The 10879-nt window shown below is 39.6% G+C and overlaps 1 long non-coding RNA gene across 1 annotated transcript; it reads right to left on the reverse strand.

Annotated features, from left to right (window-relative positions):
- Positions 1 to 393: 393 nt before the first annotated feature.
- LOC310713782 lies at positions 394 to 3900 on the reverse strand. The gene is made up of 2 exons (XR_014529459.1): positions 3718 to 3900; positions 394 to 1052 (listed from the first exon to the last, which is right to left on the reverse strand). It is a non-coding gene; the product is annotated as an uncharacterized lncRNA (long non-coding RNA).
- Positions 3901 to 10879: the final 6979 nt, after the last annotated feature.

Below are 10879 nucleotides of genomic sequence, written 5' to 3' on the forward strand. Positions count from 1 at the left end.
TGGCCCTTATCTCTTTAAAAATCATGACACTTTTATCAGCAAATCAATATCATTTCCATTTTAACAAACTTTCAGGACTGAGAGAGTGACTACTTTCAAACAGATCTCCATTATTCCCTTACATATCCTAGCAAATCCTATACATATCTACTCAGAAGTAAGAACAATAAGTTCAGTGGGATTTGCTTCCAGGTAAGTGTGCAGAGGATTGCAGCCTAAATGGTTCTCATTCTGGAAGCTACTGACATGAGTGTTAGATTCTTAGCCTTTCTGACAGCGAACTGTCTCTTGCTGTATTTGCACAGTTCAGTTATTTATGCTAGGCCTCTGGGATGTGGTGATCTAGGGATCTTAATAGGTAAATAAATAAATAAGCATTGAGTTGACAAGATGTCACTGTAAGATACTTCATTCATATGCAAGGATACGCAGAGATGTGGTCAGGGCAAACAAAGTTTGGCTTCTTAAAAGCAACAACAACCCTGGAACATGAAGAAGTGCAGAGTTCAGCTTACCATAATCTTCTTATGGTTGCCAGGCCAAATCCAGTCTGCAGGGAGACTGAACAATGAGTGAGAGCTCAGTTGGAGTAGCATCATATTCTGGTATACTAAATTACTAGAAACCACCGTGTCATGGTGTGGACTTCTAAACACAGCACGTAAGAATATGGTAAAGGTATATGCTTGCAATTTTTTTTACCATGTTCTTACCTGCTGTATTACAAATGCCACGCAACCTCTTTAACATTTATAATGTTGGGATTGTTTAAGCTTCCATGGCTTCATTCCAACTGTTTATGAATTAGTTCATGGAACTTGTGCTGATTCACTAGTCCTTATGCCATTCATTTATGTCTCAAAATCAGTCTCATCCTGCTAATTTTCTTCTCGGTCTTTTTGCTCTCCAAATAGGTCTGGAAAATGGTGATGACAAGCCCCTAGTACCACTTTGACCTTCCACTTGGTGGAGTCCATACATCTGAGTGACCTTTCCATTTCATCTCTTTTCTCCTATGGTCCATGCTGCAATTAAGTTCTTCTTGTCTCTCTCTGTATCATTCAAGAGACATTGATTAAAAGGTGAATAAATTACGTTGCTTTTTGAAACAGTATTATCCTGCGATCTATGTAAATACCTTGACATGAGCAGGGGAAAAAATGTTTTCTTTGTGGGCTTGAGGCTTGATGTGATTTCTTCCATGCACTAATTAAAATGGGGAAAAAGAGTATTTCTAAAACATCAACATATGATGGAAAAAAATTCTTCAACTTGAAAGATTTGCTATGTTTGTTCATTATGAATGGGCCACTCTTGTTTTCTTTCAGGATATTCTGGAGCAGATGTCCCCAAGCTGGTACCTTCCACATGCTTTGGACTACAACTTGCATCATCCTTTCCACTGGCTGTGCCAGCTAGGGCTTATGGGAGTTGTAGTCCCAAATATCTGGAAGGCATCAGGTTGAGTATCTCAAACACCAATTACTGTTCACTGGCTTTGTTTCTAGAAATAAAATATGTCCACCCTCCTTAAAAATAATAAATCAGGAGGCTAATATGATGATGAAAGGTGAGGCCTGATAATAGGTAAGCAATCCTACAGTCCTTTGAAAGGTAGCCCAAGATGTCTGAGGAGGGAGTGAATGAATAAGTAAAACGCACATTCATTGAATCCAAAGAAAACTTATTATTTCATAGGAATCTCCTAGGCGGAGCAAGCGAAACCCATCATAGTCCTCATTGGCAAGGTTTCAGAGGGTTGCTGCTAAGGATGGGGGATAAATTCATTTTGGTGTGAATTTTAATGAGATCCTTCCTATTTTAAACTTTTTGAAATAGTAAGTTATCCGAAACACAGCTATCCTTCAAAATTTGTACTTCTCTGAATTTGATAGTTCTTTACTTAAGCAAACAAGGGACCTGTTGAGATGCTTTAGGACACGGGTAGCCAACATGGTGCTCTCCAGCTGCTGTGGACTACAGCTCCCATCTGTCCGAGGGAGCATGGGCAATGGTCAGGAATTATGAGAGTTGTGGTCCACAACATCTGGAGGGCATCATATTTGCTACCCCCTCCCAGGAGACCTGATGAACTGGCCCTGGTCAAATAAATATGGCCTTGGTCTTTTCTCCCTGTGATTGATATTTGCCATATTCCTTCACATATCTAGTTATCCTCATGGGTTTCTATTGCAATACAATGTGAATTTTTAAAACTGAAAATAAATTCACCTACCCCACCTTAAAAAAACCAGCTGCTGTAGTTTTCTTCCCCATTATATAGCAGCATACTGAGCTTTAAAAGTAGCAAAGTGATATAACTGATGAGCTGTGCAGCCCTATTTTTCATGGTGTTATATTTACCATGAGACTTATTTATCATTGTTTTGGTACCGCATAGAATATCAACCATAATACTGGATATAATGGTAGCACTGAGAAATGAGCTTATTCCTCCAATGTGCAAAGCCCAAGCAGAGTGCTGATTCCAATGGGCTGCAAAAATCGTACGGCAAAACTCCTTCAAACATTTCATAGAGCACTTGTAGTCCCCATTGCCCCAGTATATTTTCAGCACTGAATGCTGATCTTCCTGGAGCAAGAAGCAGTAATCATGGGGCTGAAAGTGTCCTCCATCATTTCACGAATCATGTGCAAGTGAAATTATGAATATAGTGTCTTAAGCAGATAATTCCAGTACTTAACAAAAGATGGTATGATTCATTTCCATATGCATCAGAACGATCCCAGCTGATGCTGCAGTTACTGTAAGATTGTATGTTAACTGTCCCCTGGAAAGCAGAAATCAAGATATATTTCCTTTTTATTTTTATTTTTTCCCCAGAAAAAAAAAATCCAATATGTGTACAAAACATATCTGCTCTTGTAGCACTTGACTAAAGTGAGGTTGAGTGTTTCAATTGGCAAGGATGAACTTTGAAGGATGAGCTCTCTGTCCAAACAACATTATTTAAGGCACCAATATTTCCTTTCAACATTTTCCAATGACACTGGCTAGTGAACTCTGCCATCTCCCTTCCCTGCAGGTTTTGTGTATAGGCCAGTAATTTAAACTTGATATAATTAGTATGTAGCATCAGTTCCTGGTCATCTCAGGACTAGGAGTCAGCTTTCCTGGTTTGCTCATCTGGGTCCAGAATTACAATATAGTACTTATATTAGTATGAACTAGAATAATACAAACAGGATCTTGCAAGGCAGAGACATTCACAGAACTTACAAAAACTGCATCAGCAGGTGTGGGGGTTTTTTTGCAACTTTTTTCTTTTGCAGAGCAGCAATAAGCCTTGCTGTTGTTTATGTTCTACATTGTTTTATTCTCATAATGTAACTACATGTAGTTTAAAAGTTCAGGCTACAAAACCATTTTTTCCAAGCTGGCTTTCTGGAACACACTCGCATTGCCAGGAACCACACCCAGTGGTGGAGTTTCATGCTCTGGCAGGCGGGGGCGGGGCTGGCGCATGTTCTGGGGCGTCCTGGGGGTGGGGCATGCCGCCTGCAGGGGCATAGCACCCAGCGTGGGTGGGGGCAGCCACGATGGCACCCTACCAGGATCACACTGCCGGAGCACTACCCCCGCACTCCTCTTCCTGTGCCAGTGACCACACACACACCACCACATTATCTTCCTTCCTCTTTTCAGCTATAGGAACATACACTGCCCCAGAGTATGGTGGCTTCTTCCTGGCTGACCTAGTGTAGCATTTTCTGAACATCTAGCTCCATTGATGCATCTCACTTATACAGATGGTACAAGCTCACTTTGGGTGTTCAAACTGGAGTGAGGATGAGTACACTAGCTTCACCCTCAGTGCCAACCCAATCACTCCCCCATGAGTCAGAGGGATAATTTCTGAAGCTCTGATCTTGCATTGTTCATGGTGGACTCCTTGTACAATCTAGAACCTTGATCTTCCAGTGTTCTACAATACACAGGGACCCTACAGAAGTAAAGCAGCTACTCTGCTGCAGACCTTTGCCTCCAACTTAGGGAGGGTGACTGCACAAGGATGGCAACAGGGCATGGGAGTGGGGTAGGACGTGTCCACTCTGTGCTTCATGTGATTCTAATTGTGTGAAGGATCAGAGCACCCAAACTGGGCTGCATATTTCACGTGGATCCATTCAAGATGCTTCATCAGGAATTGGTGCTGAAATTTGAGAAATTTTAAGGAAATCCATGAGGATTTTCAGTTAACAAGACTAGTAAAATCATTTATGCTTCATTTCATGTTCATTCCTACTGTTAATTAGCAAAAGCATAATCTGTTTCACTCTCTTTCTCACAAATTTTCGTATTATTGGTCGGGTATCACTGTTGTTTACCTTGCTGCACCTCAGAACTACCTCTTTCTTTCTTTCTTTGTGTGGTTGCCATTGTGTTTGCTGCTGTATCAGAGGGAGGCAAGAATACCTGCTGCTCACATTCAGATAAAGCACAAATTATAACTGGGGGGAAATTAAGCGGGAGTCATAGTTTGTTTATTTAAGTTTGTATAATCCACACTTCAGTTTTAAGAGAAGCACCCAGGGTGGGTAACTTCAGAATACAAATGATTTATGCCAAAGGAAGTGAAAACAAATATAATAAAAGCAGCAGGATAAATGAGTGGCATTAAACACACACACACACACACACACACACACACACACTTTTCTAATGCTATAAAAGCTTTGGGTACCCTTTGATCAGGGGCCAAGTTCTTTGGATAGGAATCAATTCTTTATTCACACTACACCATGCAATAAATCTGAACTTTTTTCATGCTGTGTTGTCTTCTATTGGCCGGAAGAATCAATGTCTCTATTTCGCCTTCCCTTCTAGAGTAACAATGCCCTAAAATCTAATAAAGGCCAGTGCTTGAGAAACATAATTCAGAATAAATTAAAAGTCACTTGGACACCATCACAGATAACCAAGAGAAATATTTGAGTGGTTTAAAAAACAACAACCACATAAATGTAAAAGAGAGAGTGCCATCCAAATCATCCTGTGCTAGATGTTTGATATGCAGGGTGCCACCACTGAGAAAGCCCTTTCTCTGGATATCATTCACCTCACCTCAGAAAGCAGAGACATATAGAGAAGGTATTGATGCTTATCTCACATATGTCTGTGTCATATGGGGATGGGGGAATGGTCGTTCTGGTATATTGGTTCCAAGCCATAAAGGTTTGATGGCACTATACCATGAGCAGACTCCGTTTAACCTTCATATTTCCATAGTACCTCAATATGACTGGCAAGGCAATCTATAACAAAAGCCAAACTACCTGTTACACACAAGACACATAACTGCTCATCTCAGTCTTTCGTTTTTATTTAAATACATCTGGAATGGAGGCTCTGAATGCAATTACAGCAGTGGTGAGGAGTGCGTGTGTTTAATTCTGTCTACATGCCCACCTTTAATTCTGCAAGAAAAATACCGCTGCCTGTTGGTCCCCCCAGCCTCATGAAAACAACACCAGCTTTAGGCAGACAATTTACATCAGGAATACATCAATTTACATCAGATACTGCCTCAAACTATGTTGAGGTTAAAATTAATGCAATCATGGATTTCCTACATATGTCTTCTCTGGTCTTAAACTGACCTCTTATTATTACTACTGAATTCCTATAAACTATGAAAATGATAGTAAATAATCACAAAACCTCTTAAATGGTTACTTTCCCCACAACTGAGCCTGACTGAATGTTTTCAAATGAATGTTTTCAGATGTAGCCACTGTTTTTCACAACGCAGCCTAGCTGAATGTTAACGGACTTAATATTCTTAGGAGAAACATGCTCTTGAGTTTGGAATTAATGGTCTTGGTGGAGGGGGAAGGTTATTTAAGATGGTAATTTGTATTACTGCACTTGCTTTATAAATGTGATGCTAAGCCAGAGCTGCTTCATTTGCCCTCCTCAACTCATTCTACTGGCCCCCCCAGAGTTCTGACCCCGGAGGTCCTGCCTTGATGGCCCCACTGTTATCTGTTCCCATATGTCCCTATCCCAGCCCAAATTCATCCTAAAAGGCAGTGGTTCTGCTGAAGTCCAATTTTCTATCCCAACTTCCTATATCTGCATTTTTAAAATTAAGAGTCCTGATTATGTATTGTCATGTTTGTTGTGATGGGACAAACTAGATACATACGGTATATATATATTCTTTAAATGATATATACCATTACAATGGTCTGCCTATCACACAAACTTATTTTAAGGGCACTGGAAAATACACTCTAGTCTCAATCTGCTAGGAACTGTCTTTTGTGCACACTGGGTTGAAACGAATACAGCTGTGGATTGTGCCCTCTACAGCCGGATTTTGTAAACTCTTCAAGTGGCCTTATAGAACACTTTTAAGAGCGAACTTCAGAGATCATTATGTAACTGAATACAAGAACCAATAATGTCAGCATGCCATAACAACAAGTCACCGTGGTTCGATTTCAAATACTGCTGTGCATTTAATAGCTTCCTGCATGCTTTGTGCTCTTGTCCCAGCAATGCGAGTCTACATGGGGGCACAACTTAGCAGATTAGCATTGAGAGGTCACACATTCAATAAGAATATGCATATCCCTCTTGACTCTCAAATAGATTTTTTAATATTTCTCTGGAAAGTATACAGTTGTTCTTTTGAAACACACAGAGGTAGGGTGTGTGTGTGTGTGTGTGTGTGTGTGTGTGTGTGTGTATTCCAGAGGGTCCAATTCTTCAGCTTTGTTCATTTCTCCTTTGTGTCTTTCCTGACAATCCCATTTCACACAGGAATCTCAGAACCATTTTTGATTAGAAATTTCTTAAGTGAGACTGGGGGGATCTAAAATTTAGGAGATGGGAATGGCGATTGTACTTAGTAGAGAGTAGATGCACTTTAAATGTTGTTAATTATCCACAGGGTGCAGTGGTAGAAAGCTCGACTGAACAGAATGGGACTTACTTCCAGGTAAACATGCAAAGGATCGAATGTGCTGTGGATGCAAAAGCAACTTGCAGTATCTGTTAAGACAAAGATGCAGAGCAATTAAGGGCTACGGCTGTCAGAAATCAGATCTATTCTCTAGCATCATATAAATCAGTCTGTCTCTCAACGTAAGTTTCCTCTAAGTGGGGAAAGAAAAAGACATTGAGTTAAGCTTTAATAGTGTTTGTTATCCAATACCCCATACCCAATATCCCCATGTTTCCACTAACAGGGAAACATATGCTATACAATGCAGAGATGTAAATAAATCCCCAATTTCTTATTAAACTCTAAATAGCATTTGCCTTCACATACTGAAAAATAATCATCAGAAACGATCCTTGTCTGGCATGGAGCAGCCATTGGCTGGGATCCAGTACACATGCTGGAGTCCCACTGATTTCAGTGAGGCTTCAGAGTGCACCTCAGTGAACTGGAGACCTGCCACTGTGGTGAATATCTGTTACACATGTTCCTCAAGTCGCAACCTATACTGTACATGGATGGAAAATTCTGAAGGGAACAATAAGGCCAAGTATCCCCTACATTTCAATTTTATGACCATAGTCTTAAAATATTTGGGAATACGAAAGATCTCCAGCTTATTTTTGCATCTTCAAGCGCTTTACACAAACACGAACTGCAAACAATACCCAAACTGGTCTTATGACTAATTAGGTCCACGGGAGAAATCAAATCACAGCAGACAAGAAGCTTCTATTTCCTGGACTTGCAACACGCATGTTCATCTGTATTACACTTCCTGGATTATTTTACCTTCTTTTAGCCATGCAAAAGCTATAGTGTTTCAAAGCTGCAGATTAGTGATGGTGGCAGCTTATTCCTTTTGGTTATCTACAGCACCATCTTAGTGTCTCGAGGCATAAAAGAATATTATCTGTGTGACAGTTATGGCCAGAGCCATCTATACTGCTCGTGCTATCAGCACTCAAAAGAAGAAGAAGAAGAAGAAGAAGAAGAAGAAGAAGAAGAAGAAGAAGAAGAAGAAGAAGAAGCTCCAAAAGAGAAATCATTCAGTTTAAGACTCAACCCCCTCCCCCCGGGTTGTTTCATTAAAAGCTTAAAATCGTGGAAGTGCTGTGCGTTACGACGAAGGTTATATGAAAATTTCTGTAAATCTATGATGTGGAAAGTATGTATGTGGTTGGAGCGGGGGGGGGGGAGGGAAGGAGGTTGGTTGCTAATCTTTTGTAAAGGCGGTTGACCATAAGCAAGACAGCCTATAAATTGGCTTTCCTTCTTTACTTAATTTTCATCACAAATAATGTGCCACTCTGATTGCATGAAATCATCAGGAGTGTCTTCAATTACTGTGTGCAGCCTCTGATCAAAATGACTTCCTTTATTCTGAGTCAGGGGAGGGGGTAGAGGGGGAAAGAATGATGTGGTGCGAGGGGGGAGGGAAGGGGGGGCAAGGGAGAATGCGCAGCTAGTTATGTATTACAAATGTCAGGTTGCTGAGGAAGTGTATATATTCATATTTAATAATTTCTAAGCTGGAGTTGTGATTGTAATAATGGCTCATTCATATCTGCATTTCATTTAAATGCACTGTTTTGACTCGCTGAACATTTGTCAAAGATATTATAGCTAAACTTTTTCACATGACCACTGAGGTAATGACAAGCATTACATTACCAGTAAAACTGCACGACTTGCTGATACTTCCATTTTCCTTAGCAGCTTATGAAATAATCAAAATGTGTGCATGAAATGGCGGCCTGCTCTGAATTTATTTTAATACAGCCAGGCTTATAGGGAGAAATGAAGAAGAGCATAGGACCTCAGACACGAGAGACAATGACTTCACACAAAGCTGAATTTTACTAGCAGGAAAGATGGATATATGGGTATTAGACTTTTCATAGCTATAGGAAGGATAATCTTTCAATCAGATTAATGAGAAAATATATTGCATGGGCCCTACAGCACTTTTTGCTTTCCAGGCTAATACGTGATTTAAATCCCCAAAGTACATTTTCGGCATTACAATATCCTTTGATAATAATGTCGCTTGCACAAAGACAGATAAAAATAAAACAGTCCCCCCTGATTTCCCATTTTAGATTTGAAGTATATTTTCGGTCCTTGTCTCACAACCAAGTGAATTCTATTGAGAAGAGTCACATTTAATAAGACAAAGAGAATTTTCTAATTATGCTACCTGTCAAGATTGGAATCTATGGGATTGCAACTGCAATTGAAGAAACAGATGAGGCAATTGCATATAGTCCAGTTTACTTTGGTGTATGATTACTATTTGCACTTAGATATTGCTTAATGTAAATCAAGCAAACACACAGACGTGTGCTTTGAGGTAAACATCGAGAGGCAGGTTTCAAAATGGATTCTACAAACCCACATTTCAATTTTTTAGTAACCAATTTTCCTAGGTTCCCTAAGTTACCTATAGAAAAACAACAACTGTGGAAACATGTGAAAACGAAGGGGAAAAAACCTCTGAAATGATGTAGCCAACTACCTTAGTATATGGTGCAAATACAAAGTCATATAATTAAGACTAGGAATACTAATAAAGGTATATGCCTATGATTATATGAAATAAAAGATTTGTCTGTCTCTTTGGAAGAAAACAATAAGTATAATTACAACACAAAACCCACTAAAAATAGTGCAGTAATGCAGTGGGAATATTTGTATGTATTATGCTTGTTATTATTCAAATGCTTATGGATATATAAGTGTGTCACTGAAAGTTATAACATGGGGATTTCTGAGGATCTGTTCACTGTTTAGGGCTCTTCAGACATTACTCTTAGCCAAAGCATGGCAGATCTGAGAGAGTGGGAAAGCCCTCATGTTGCTATTTTTATACTAGAGGTTCATACAAATCCACAGTCTATCACTAACAATTGCATATATGCATACAAAACATTGCCAGCCATATTAATCTATTGAGGGAGGATTCCAAAAGCTACAGTAGAACAATACTTTTATTAGGGCCAACTAATACGTCACAAAATAGTATGTCAAATTCTTCAAAAGAATCATAGGGTTGGAGAACCGGTGACCCTCCAGATGATGTTGAATTCCACCTCCCATCCACCTTGCCAAGAAAGCCAATGGTCACGCATGGTGGGTGCCGTAGTCCAGCAAGATCTGGAGGGTCGTAGGTTCCCCAACCCTGATATAGTAGAGTGTTAAATCAAACAGAGAATAAATAAAATCCCATCAGATGACATAAAAACATTCCGGATCCTGCAGCCCTCTGCAGGTGCACAATTTATTAATGTGTTGTTGTTTTTTCCTGCAAGAGCCAAAATCTGCAAGTTCTTACACCACAAAGACAAATGTAGATTTTTCAAGAATTTCCATTGCTGGGCTATTGAAATCCTAGCTGCCGCTAACATCCATGTTAGAAGTTCTTTAAGGTGACAAGCTTTCATATTATGAGCCCACATCTTCAGTAATGACAGCTGTGAGGAGACCTGGACAGGTGATTTAATTATTTTAACTATTTCTTTGTATACAGAATAAAAGAAATAAAAAATAAATTGTGATTATTATTACTGCCATTTGGAGCATATGCATGCCTTCATTGTGAAATAACTCAAAGCTACATATTATTTACCAATAAGAAGAAACCTATTTCTTGCAATCACAATTATCCTCAGCTGAACCATAAGGAGTCCCATAAGGAGAAAAGGTAGGGTATAAATAAATATACAACAATGACAACAACAACATCTTCACATTATAGATTTGTTATGATTCAAAGTTTGGGACAAGCCCAACACCACTGCGAGGGCAGCAGTATACAAGTAGGAACATAAGATGAGCCTGTTGGATCAGACCAATGGCCTATCTAATCCAGCATCATGTCCTCACAGTGGCCAATCATATATCTGTGG

This window comes from Podarcis liolepis (genome assembly GCF_965112155.1).
Source record: "Podarcis liolepis genome assembly, chromosome: 8".
Taxonomy (NCBI): domain Eukaryota; kingdom Metazoa; phylum Chordata; class Lepidosauria; order Squamata; family Lacertidae; genus Podarcis; species Podarcis liolepis.